Here is an 11986-nt window from a genome sequence, read left to right on the forward strand (position 1 = left end):
AGGTAGGTACATGGACTTGTCCACGCCTTTCAAGTTGGTGTTCACAAAGCTCAGTAGATGATCACGGGGGTTATCCGTGGCCTTGAACTTTGGTAAGTCACATGAACTGAACTTTTCTGGTAATTTGCCAGAAAAAGGTTCAGGCTCGAGGGAGAAGTATTTGCTCCCCATGGTTTGCTGTAGGACCATTTTTTCGATCCTCTTCTCGTTTTCGAGGTCATTTTTGGCTTGTGCAGCCGCTAAGGCTTCATTTTCCATTTTCAGTTGGCCCATGAGTTGGGTCATTTGGACCATCTGGTCTCGCAAATCTTCGATGGACATGTTTGGAGGTGCGAATCGAGGTTGGGGAAGCGGAGATCCTTGAAATGAGGGACGACGGACGGAGCTTGGAGTTGCTAGACTTGGTGATGTATCTTCGAGACGCACTAGCCGTTGATTCCCTGATCGGCACCAAGTGGCAGGACCAGTCCTAGGCATAAGATAAGCTAAAGTTTAGGTTCCCAAAGTTTCAAGCATTACTTAGTCTAGACTTCGACTCTCTAAATTGGTTTTTCACTTTTTCGCTCTTTCTTCTGTCGGTACACTTTTTGGGGGTTTTTTTTTATTTTGGTCATTCTTTGGATTATCGAAACACTTGCCTGTGTGACATTCATAGTTGTTAGCATGTTCGGTTTTGGTGCCGAGCATTGCCGTCGTAGGAGGCCTAACGACGACACAAAGAGTTATTAATTTTTCGCGAGTCGCCTTTTGAAATCGAGTGCTTTTCTTACGCCCTCGTAGCAATTCTTTTGATGAATATTTTTTTGTGCTACGTACTTTCTTTTTGCTTGGGCACCGAGGCTGCTGCGCCTGACCAGAAAGTCAAGCAGCAACTTCAGCGCCCAGCAGTGGGCGTGAGAAATTTTGGCGCCCAGCCAGGGGCGTTGAAAATGCGTCCCTGGCCGGTTCTCGTTTTCTGTTTGCGTATACTTTTGTTTTTGCGACTTTAATTTTGCGTGCTTGCCTAATAACGTCCTTTACGCGTGACAGCGTTTGTGGGATTCGTTACAGGCCATCCCGAGCGTCGCTTGTTTTGTGGCGATCATTCGGGTTTGCGGAACACGTGCTTCGGTATAACTCTTTGGCAAATTAGGCTATGAATGTTTGGGCAATTTTTAAGGTCATTGGTTTTCTAGGATAGTTTGTCACACACAATCACATATTTCGCTACACATAACTACATTACAAACATGGATTTGAAAATTAAATATGCCACGTAGTTTATGATAGGCTTCTATGGGTAGTTTATTTGCGCCTGGCTTGGTACCGCTTCTATCGTAGATCCAACACATGCCCCGGTCGAGGTAGTGTCTTCAACAGACGAATTTCGCTCAAGAGGCCAACCCGCAAGTGCAAGCCAAGGGGGCATGCTGGCGAGAGGGACCTAATGGGCGAGCGATTGAGTTCGGGATAGGTGTACTACCTGCACAAGTACCGAGTGGGAAACATGCGCGGCGTATGCACCCCCCTATTGGCGAAAAAGGTATCCTTAGTCCCAACTCCTGAGGGAGTCGAGATTCGTTATGATGTTCTGCCCGTTCACATTAATATGCTGATTTTCAGGTCGTCCCAACTTGATGGGGAAATAAACGCGGGGTAGGATCGTTTCACCCTTCGGCTATTTTGATTACCTACAAGCACGAGTATTTCCTTCACTATCCCCAGTGGAGTCGCCACTGTGAGGGGGTCGAAAAAGCGCGAGGCTAATGCGTGACCTGTCCCTCGTGGGTGTGATGATTCTTTTTATTCAATCAAGTGTAATTGGATTTCCTGTGAGTATACACCCAATCGACTAGTAATATAGGATTCGACATTCAGTTTTTAACGACAATGAGAAAAACTGACAAAACCCGGTTATCGTGACATAAAGGGAGTGCAATTATGTTTGACCACGACGGCCGTAGGTTCCCTTGTGATCCCTGGTGTGGGGATCTCTCAATATACACACGCAAGGTAGAGATTGAGGGTTCGGGGGACTGTAACTACCGAGAGGAGTAATTCGCTCGTCGATAACTCCAGAGGCAGGATATCCTTACTAGCTCAGCATAAATAATTGAAGGGACATGCGTTAACTATTAAACTAATCTGAATTGATTTTAGCAATATGCAACATATAATACTAATTCGATCGTGATTATCTGATTTAAATAACATTAAGGGACCTAGCATGATAATCCGATTTCCAAAAAATATTATATTTGTTAGGCGTGATAGAACAATCATATTAGGTTAGTTTAACAGTTCATAAAAAGGGCGAGGAAAGCGGTTAAATCATCGAAAAGGGACACATTACGACGCACCCTTGAGAGGTGCGTCAGGGTTCTCAGAAAACTAACCACTTTGACTTTGCTATTTCTCCTTTTTATTTAACGAATCTCGATTATGGGACAGGATACGTTCTGTTCGATTTATGGATCGATTGCGACAGAACGCGTGAACAGTTTCGCAGCGAGAGGCTTAGGCTAAGGGGTTTAGAGTCAATACTCAGAATATATTATGTGTTGTTGTGTGTTGTTTCACGTCGAAACTAGGGGCCTATTTATAGGGAAGAGTTCGTGGAAAGATAGAATTGCAGAGTTCTAATCCGCAAAGAATTAGGAAAAGAAACGTACCCAGGTATTTTCAGCGCCCAGGCCTTGGCGCCGAAGATTTCGGCGCCCAGAGCCAGGCGTTGAAAATAGGGTCTGGGCAGTTTTTTGTTTAGTCAGATTCGGATTCTAAAATCCGTAGAGTTTGAGATTAATTTGAGTCTTTTAGCGCGTATCAATTTGTGACGTAATGCGTCTGGGCCCGTTACGAACTCTAGGCTCGTTAGGATTTAAATTAATACGTAACTCTTATTTCCGAACCCTATTAGGAATAGGATTCTCGCGGTTTTCTATCTCATTTAGGATTTATGTTGGAATGCAACACCTAATTCTGACAGGTTTCTATCTTTTATGATTTTGCCACTTTTAGAAGCTACCTTTTACGGCAATTACTATTTTTGGCAGGTTTCCATAAATAGCAGGTTTCGGGTGAAATGAAATGGGGAATCGAGATTCGTTTATTTTATAGGAGATGCGTTGTCAAGTGGAGTTTTTATGCTTTCATCATCGAACCTTTCCCTTGCGGGAATGGGGACAAAAGTAGGTGTCTACAGGCGCTGGTTCTAGGATTGTTACACACGGGTGTTTGATTTGAGCATTTGTGGTTTATTCGGACCCCTCTTTATTTTGTTGCCTCTACTTTCCAAGCCACACCTAGGGTTTGTGTGTCTTACACCTTTTGTAACACCCCGACAATTCTCCTTTTTCTAAAATAACCCTTTTTATAAAGGAAAATTTGGTAATATTAATCCAACCTTTGACCGATTTTCTTTTATTAAGCCCACCTAAGACATATTTTTTAATAATCCCACCTTTATTACCCAACAACTTTTATTGGGCCCAACAGGTCATAAAACTGTTGTAAGCGGCATTATTTCTCTACATGGCAGTACTCTCTCTCGATATATTCAGTCATCATCATCAATTCATCACCATCTCGTTGACTTTTTCACCGATTACCGGCCACTTAAGCCCAATAAAAGTCGTCGGGTAGTAAAGGTGGGATTATTAAAAAATATGTCGTAGGTGGGATTAATAAAAGAAAATCGGCCAAAGGTTGGATTAATATTACCAAATTTTCCTTTTATAAATATAACTATAGAGAATTATCAAGTATTATCGCCCGTGTGAAAACGTAACGGCTTATTCAGAATTTTGCAGCGGAAAACATAAAACTAACTTTAGGTTTATAAATAATCAATTTCAGAATTAATCCCAAAAACCAATCAATGGAAATAAGGGAATGTAAATAGTACGACAAGTTTAAAGTCCAATTTAACAAACCCAAGTCACTTAGAAAAACAAAATAAATACAAGCTCTCTAATCCCGATCCCAATGATGCATCATCTTCAAACCTGTAGATGGACAATGCTTATTGATCTGATCCTTAGTGCTCACCAAAATGGGTCATCACAGGATCAATAAGGCATAGCCATGATCAACACACACAAACAAAGCACGTAATCAACAAAGCTGAGTACTACATACGAAACTAATAATAATCCTAACATGATAAACGAACAATCCTAACATGATACTAATAAAACATAAGTAAGGACGACCCTAACATATTAACTTGAAACCCACATTTGACTAGACTAGACCTTTGTATTATTAACATTATTTTAGTTGAAATAGTCAATGGACCGAGTTGTCCAACCCAGAAGTCTTCACTGTAACAGCCCGCCCTTAACGAGCTGCTTTCTAAACACACTCAGTCTTAATTTAAACAAACTCAACGTAATTAAAACTTTAAACCTTGCTAAACAAACTTTAACTCTTCAAACAAATTCAAAGATTTAATCACGATTTAGCCTATCTCAAAGACACTAATCAAGACTCATAAACTTAATTAATTATTAAAAATTCGGCAGCACTTCCCCTAAATATGGACAACCTTAAATAATATTTAGGAAATTACGTCAGATTCTCTTTCACCTGCTTTAATGACATGATTCCAAATATATAACATATCCCAAAACATCACCAGGGTGTCACTATAACAGCCCACACTTAATGAGCTACTTCTAAGCACATTTAACTTTAAACCAAAGAAACTTAACTTAACTACGACTCCAATACAGATATATAACCCACAAATTATAAACTAAAAAAAACTTTAAGAAGAAATTATACGGCCCTTTAACAAACTCTATGAACTAAATTACATTTGATGAATCCACAATCCAACCTTGGACACATAAGGCCATTTGAGAACTCTACGAACCTTGAATCTGAACTGAGACCTAACTCTTGCTACCTGCAAAACATTTTAACTCTGCCCCCCACCAAGACAGGTTCAAAGAACAAAATCAGCGGAAATCTTAATACACACATCCAACCTGAAATGCATTTAATAGGTGGCTTAAAATAACTTTTGTTTTAGTTTTATATTTTTGCTTTGAAAAGCGACTTGCCTATAAAACCCATTTGGAAAGTATACTTAATAAAACGTTATAACTTCATTGAAATCGATTTTACGAAATCTTTATCATTCAACAGAAATTTGGAAAGCGATACAATAGTAATGCTCGCAACACTTCATACCTTATTATCACCTCATAAAGTTTCTAAATTCACATTCATATCAGCATTATTAGGCTCACAACTAAGATTCATCATTACTCCCATACTCTTAACCGTTTACATTCCATAGCTTATTTGACAATTAATCCTAGAGATAGCTCAAGTACTTCTCCAGAAGTAAATTTTTTCCCAAACCATCATTTATAACGCAAGGTGGAACTCAATATATACGCATATTCCTGACTGAATGGGGAAAAATCATTGGTGCAACATTTCCAACAACATATAATTCTATTCATAGAGTTCTCATAACAATTCAAATGCAGAAATAGACATTCATAAGGAATTTATAACTCGTTGCGAAAACACACGACTCAAACTCAGCATAATAGCTTACATAATCTCAACATATTAGCTTACTGTTGGGGAAAGTGAACACGAATAGAGAGGGGTTATTCAACCGACTGTCTCTATTTGGTGGGGGCGTCACCCTCCTGATAAGCATACGCTTGCAAGACTTAACTAGGACATGTCCCTAATTACGGGTCTACCCCGCCTCTACGAGTCTACTTTTGTAGCACTCGCTTTACGGCCAAGCCGCTTTAACGGGTCTATCCCGCCGAAACTACGGGTCTACTATTGTAGCACTCGCTTTAAATGTTTTTCATCATCGAAGTATGTGAGCACTACGGCACACATACTCGGCTACTTTCCCCTACTTAAGCATTTTATTACCAATTTATGCAATTTCGTTCTCAAAACATCATTCGCTTCCCTTACTTATGTATTAGCTTCATTCTCATCATATCTCAACTCACTTTATTTCTCAGAATAAATGCTCAACCCAATTAAATATCAATCTCAAGACTTGCTGGTACTTTCTCTTACACTTGATCAAAAAGTAATGATCTAATTAAAATTTGGACACTCTTCTCAACTATACCCTTTTAACTTAGAATCACTCCTTATCCTTGGTTGTATTCTTAGACCTTTGATTAATAATCGACTTCCAGTGAGTAACACTCTTTTAAGATCCCAAGGTTATCAATGGCTTACACTCTCCTCAAATCCGAATTCATTCTTTTATAACTTAATGTGCCTGAAATGTATTTTATAAAACGTTTAAAGCACTCTTTATGGAATAAGGAAATAAATGTTAATTTCTTTTAGATTTACCAATTTCAAGACACCTTAATTTAGTCGCAATTAAAATTATTTAACGTTCTTAGAAATCATTTCATCCATCCTTAAATCGAAATCATTTTTGTGAATCTTATTGAAAGAACTATTTTCCTTTATCAAAATCATTATCACTTATGGAAGCATGTGTATGCTAAAAATATTTCAATTATCGTTATTCAAATATCTGTGCTCTTTAAGATCTTTATCGACATTCAAAGTTATTCTTAACTTACGGTTCACGATTTTCAGAATACGTTTGACTTTTGGAAAACTCAAAATAGATGTGGTTTTATAAAGTAAATAGTAAAACTCCTTCTAAAGAAATATCTCCCTAAAGAAATAAGTTTGTCCTTCTAAAAAGAAAAAGAAATAGTTTCGTACTTAAAATAATTTGTCCTTCCAAATCCAACATTTTAATATCTTCGTTATTAACTTGTGGTTTATAGACAACGGCCCACATTAAGACTCGATGCAACCCCACGACCTCTTGAGTTCAACCTCCACTTAAATTAACCATCAACATCTCTATTTATAATCTTCTTATTTTCTTGACTCTTTTATAGACCTTTTAACTCATTTGCATACCTCATAATTGACCTTGATTCTAATTTATTCCCAAACTCAACCTCAAGAACTCTCGAGCAACTCAACTATCTAGCCACACAACCTTTCAACTTAAACCATTTCCCACTCAAATTCCCGAGCAACACAAATATTCATTCAAAAGTATAAAGATTCTTAAAATATTACCATCCAATTTGCAAAGCATAATTCAACACGGAATACGAAATTCAATTTGCCAAAACGCATTTCAATTTGCAAAACGCATATCAATTTGCAAAGAACAACTTAATTTACAAGAATCATTCGGAACCATACTTATATATATATACATATTACTTAAACACAAAGTATAATTTCAAATTGAAGTTGGTTGGACGATGTGTACCTTTAATATCCATTCATAACTCTCAAGGCTATATATCGATCACCATTCTCCACTCAACTTCCATGATACGATTCTCCTTGTTCATTCTCCACTTCATAATACCTCAAACAGATAAGGACAATGAACCATTAAATACTCACGACTCATAATAACTTTATCGAACCCTCTAATAAACTTCTGAGTTTCTTTTAAGATTAGCCATAAAGCTTGCTTTGCTTTTAATAAAACCATATTCAATTATATTTAATCTGTGATTGAAACCATAATTACAATACTTGTTCAATTCCCAAATAAATGTAAGAATTATGAAATCATATTTTTGTTTAGACAAATATTTTTAGGAAAAGGAAAACATTAACTTGAATTTCTCAATTATGTTATCAAAATAATTTAAATTTAATAATTGAATTACTAACTAATCACTAAAATAAATACTAAAATCAAAGGGATTAAAAGAAAATAATTGAAATAGAATTAGGGGGGTTTTGAATTATACCCTTAAGGAAATGGAAAAGTAGAGAAGCAATAGTCAACACCACTGCAACAACACCAGCAGCGGCAGCGGCTCCACCGAGCCACGAAGCTTCGGCGAGCGGAGAAAGAGAGAGAAAGTAGTGCGAGGTAGGGGTAGCATAGGAGGAAGACACAGGACAACCACACAACAACAGCAACCGCAACCACCCGATGGTCACCAGTGACGGTGGCGAGCCAACGGAGGCGGCGACACGGCCTCTCACCGGAGGAGAGTTGAGAACCAACGAAAATAGAGTTAGGGTTTGATAAATTAGGGTTTTAATCAAATCAAATCACGAAATGGGCTAGAGAGATTACCTATTTGCGAGGTTGTAGCAACGTCGACGACGAAAACAACGGCCACCACGGTGCCGACGAACAACGGAGATGGAGGAGAGAGGAATAGCCGGTGAAGAGAGGGAGGATCGGGTGAGGGGAGAAGAGGAAGAGTCAAATGAGGAGAGAGAAAATGAGAGTGAAGAGGAGAAGTTTCCTGATTCTTTTCTTTTAGAATATGAGGACCGAAATTTGAGTGAAATAAAAAAAAATAGTTTATATATTATAAATGAATTTCAATTTATTTATTTCTTTTTACAAATAGGCTTAAGTATATCAATCTCAATTATTTTGATAAGATTTTATCAAACTAACTTAGAATCCATTTACTTAGGGAAAATAACTTTAAAAAAAAAAGAAAAATATATTATTCATTTTTATGACATAACTTTTAATTTCAATTAATCCTTGGCTTTAAACGATTTACTTCGGAGTAGTAAAATCTCAATCCTTAAAACATATTTTTATTCCATAAACTATCTCGAGGCTAAACTCAGAAATCAATTCGAAAGCTAACTTAAATATAATATTGAAAATCTCAACTCCATTACCCAATTTAATAAAATTTCAAGATCTTAATCTCAAATTAGGTTTAAGAGAAATTCTAATGACACATTTAAGACGATAATTACTCTTAATAGCATATTAAAAGCTGCTTAAAATCAAGGATATTACATTCACCAAGGAAGACGAGGTACGGGCGCGACTCCGTAACCTTAGTGGCATGCGATATCGAGGAACTTTTAAATAAAATAGAACACGGTGATCAATCCGGTCCCAGAAAAGGCCATGGGCCACCACCATGAACCCCAACTCCTGTTTGTGCACATGAGGGGCACAAGTACAATCTAAAGCTATTGCTATTCAGTTTCACTTTACATGATTTACCAATTAATACTTTGTTATAACTCGACAATCACATAAATTATAAAATCAACAAGTATTCACAACTGTTTTCATCTTGGAATTAGGTAAGCGATCACAAAGTTATCAATCAAGAACCCATTCCAATTAATTCAACCTTTCCTTTACCAATGATTAACCACCTCTATATAGGTGTAAAGGATAAACTTACTAAACAAGGTCCTCGGCCCTAATAAAGTAGTGAAATGCTTAAAAAGGGAACAACGATCAATCGATCTAAACCAATATATATGAAATAAAATAATATTCCCAACCAACATGCTTGCATCAATCATCCACGCTAACATGTTATAATTCTCATATTAAAATCCATGTTCAACACGTTCATCCAACAACATTAAACATGTAAATTTCAACATAACCAAGTTCAAAGGCATAACATAACCAAGTTCAAAGACATAACAACATGGTTTAAACATAAGCACACATCACCAAGCACACAGGTATGTAAGTACCTTGTGTAAACAAACTGCGAGGCCACTTTAACAATTCAAAAGTCGCCTACGGAGAATTCTCCACCTAACAACAACCAATATAGACTCATATCAATTCACATTGAATTTTCAGCAACATTAGGGTGCTTCAAACCCTTTGTAAACATAATTAGATCCTTTCCCAATATCAAAACTTGACTACTTAATCTCCTAGCATAGTGATTACTTCACTAATGACCAGAATTTATCATAAACCTCAATAAACATTCCTTTTTAAAATTTCCAGCAATATAAACTATTTTAAAACTTCACCAATCACCAAATTAACATGCTTAGAATCATAAAAATCATAACTTTGATAATTCATAATCATCCTACCATGATTTAAAATCATTAAAACCTTAAATATTTATACTTTAATAATTAAAACCATTATTTCAATCAAAATGTATAATCTGAAAATTAATAATTTAATTATGCGAAACATGAAATATGAAATTCATAATTAACTTATAAAAACTATAATTTAATTCAAGAAAAAAACATGAATTATATTAATAAAACATAATTAAAACATAAATTAGTTTAAGGGTTTAAGAATTAACCAAAAAGAGAGACAAAAGGGTGGCTGGCTGGCGGTCGGAGACGGCGGCAACAGAGCATAGACAGCGGCTGACAGGCACGGCAAGCCGGTGGCGCAGCGGTGGTGGCTGCGACTGACTCGTGCTTGCGGGATAGGAAGAACGAAGAGGAGTTCTGGCGAGCAAAAGGGAGAACAAGGAGGACATTGGTTGGTGTGGGCGAAGAACGCGAAGGCGCAGTGATGAAAGTTGGGCGGCGACGCTGCGGTGGTGCGGCGGCTGATGGCTGTCGCACGTAAAACAGAAAAAGCAAGTAAGGAGAGGAGGAAAACGGAAGAGGAGGAGAAGGGTAAGAAAACCGAAAGAAGAAAGAGGAAGAAGAAGTTACCACGAGGGTCGACGGTGGTCGCCGGTGGTCGGTGCGGGTGGTGGTCCGGCGGCGTGGGCAGCAGCAGCAAGGAGTTTTACTGCTTTTTCGTGACGGAGGGTTTAGTTTTACGTGGATGAAGGAGAGGAGGAGATTTGTTTCACGTGAATTGAAACAAGGGTGAAATTATGGGTTTATTTATTTGGGCTAGAACTAGGATTTAGTTTGTTTGAATCCAAAATGGTTAGGATTGCTTTTCCAAATTCAATCGAACGTGTTTTCGAAAATCGAATTCTTTTCAACGTAAAATTTTAAAATTATTTTTGATTTCATAAATCGTTAAAATATTTAAAACGTAATAAAATAAATATACATTAATTATATATTTATTTCTCAAATTCATATATTCTATTTAAATATAATTAACTATATTTTAAAATTTATTAATAAAATTTATAAAATTACGGGGGGTTACAATCTACCCCTCTTAAAAGAAGTTTCGTCCCGAAACTTGACACGGAAATTCACACATTTTTCAAAAGTTTTCAATTTATTCTTACTGGAGAAGTACTTGTGCCCTTCATGTGCACATTTTGCCAACTTAAAGTTACTTGTGTTACTCATGCACACCTTTTCTTAAGCGGAGAATTTATTTAATTTGCACCAACATGTATAAGTTGCTAAAAAAATGAGCATAAAATTCATAAAATTGCTATAAAAATAGGTAAAAAGCGCGAATTTCTATCGCATTCTACCCCCCTTAAAGAAAACGAGTTACGCCCTCGTGACCCATCTCAGGGAATAACTTTGGATATTTCTACTTCAGCGAATCATGTCCTCAATGCTATATTTCCACTAAAATTGTAGCAAGTGGGATTTCTACACTTCTTTCCACACAATGCCTCAACAAGTGCCATCTTAAAGCTCGCACAGTAACTATTGTTGCAAGAAATTCAATCGAATCTAGGTGGTCTTCCCAATTACCCTTAAAGTCAATAACACAGGCTCTCAACATGTATTTCGTTAGTAATCTCAATTTGTCTATCGGTTGCAGGGTGCAAAGCAATACCCATTACCAATGTCGTCCCCAATATTCACTGGACCTTTTTGCCAAAATTTCAGACTTTTATGGTCGATAAGGATCTTACATGTTTTCATATAAAGGTAATGTCTCCAAATCTCAAAGAGAACACAATAGCAGCTAGCTTTAGGCCATGAGTAGGTTAATTAGCCTCATAAGGTTTCAACTGACGCGACAACGAGTGCGGAGGTCAAACGCTCCTTTAAAATCCGAAAAGCTTCCTCACATTTCTTACTCCATTTGAATTTGGATTCCTTTTTCAACAAGTTGGTCATTGGTTTTGCTTTCTTCGAAAATTCTTTCACAACCTCCTATAATAATCACGTAGGCCTAGAAAACTTCAGATATCGGACACGTTCTTGGAATAGGTCACTCACTCACGACTTAAATCTTAGCAGGATCTACATAAACTCCTTCTACACAACTTTCCTTTTTTACCGAACCTATTTACGTCTTTCATGGATG

General features: G+C 37.2%; 1 long non-coding RNA gene across 1 annotated transcript; it reads right to left on the reverse strand.

The window, feature by feature from the left end:
- Positions 1-4536: 4536 nt before the first annotated feature.
- LOC110800735 (uncharacterized) lies at positions 4537-8296 on the reverse strand. Its single transcript, XR_002536741.2, has 3 exons — positions 7782-8296; positions 7286-7387; positions 4537-4906 (listed from the first exon to the last, which is right to left on the reverse strand). It is a non-coding gene; the product is annotated as an uncharacterized lncRNA (long non-coding RNA).
- Positions 8297-11986: the final 3690 nt, after the last annotated feature.

The sequence above is a fragment of the Spinacia oleracea genome, chromosome 2, assembly GCF_020520425.1.
Source record: "Spinacia oleracea cultivar Varoflay chromosome 2, BTI_SOV_V1, whole genome shotgun sequence".
Lineage (NCBI taxonomy): Eukaryota > Viridiplantae > Streptophyta > Magnoliopsida > Caryophyllales > Amaranthaceae > Spinacia > Spinacia oleracea.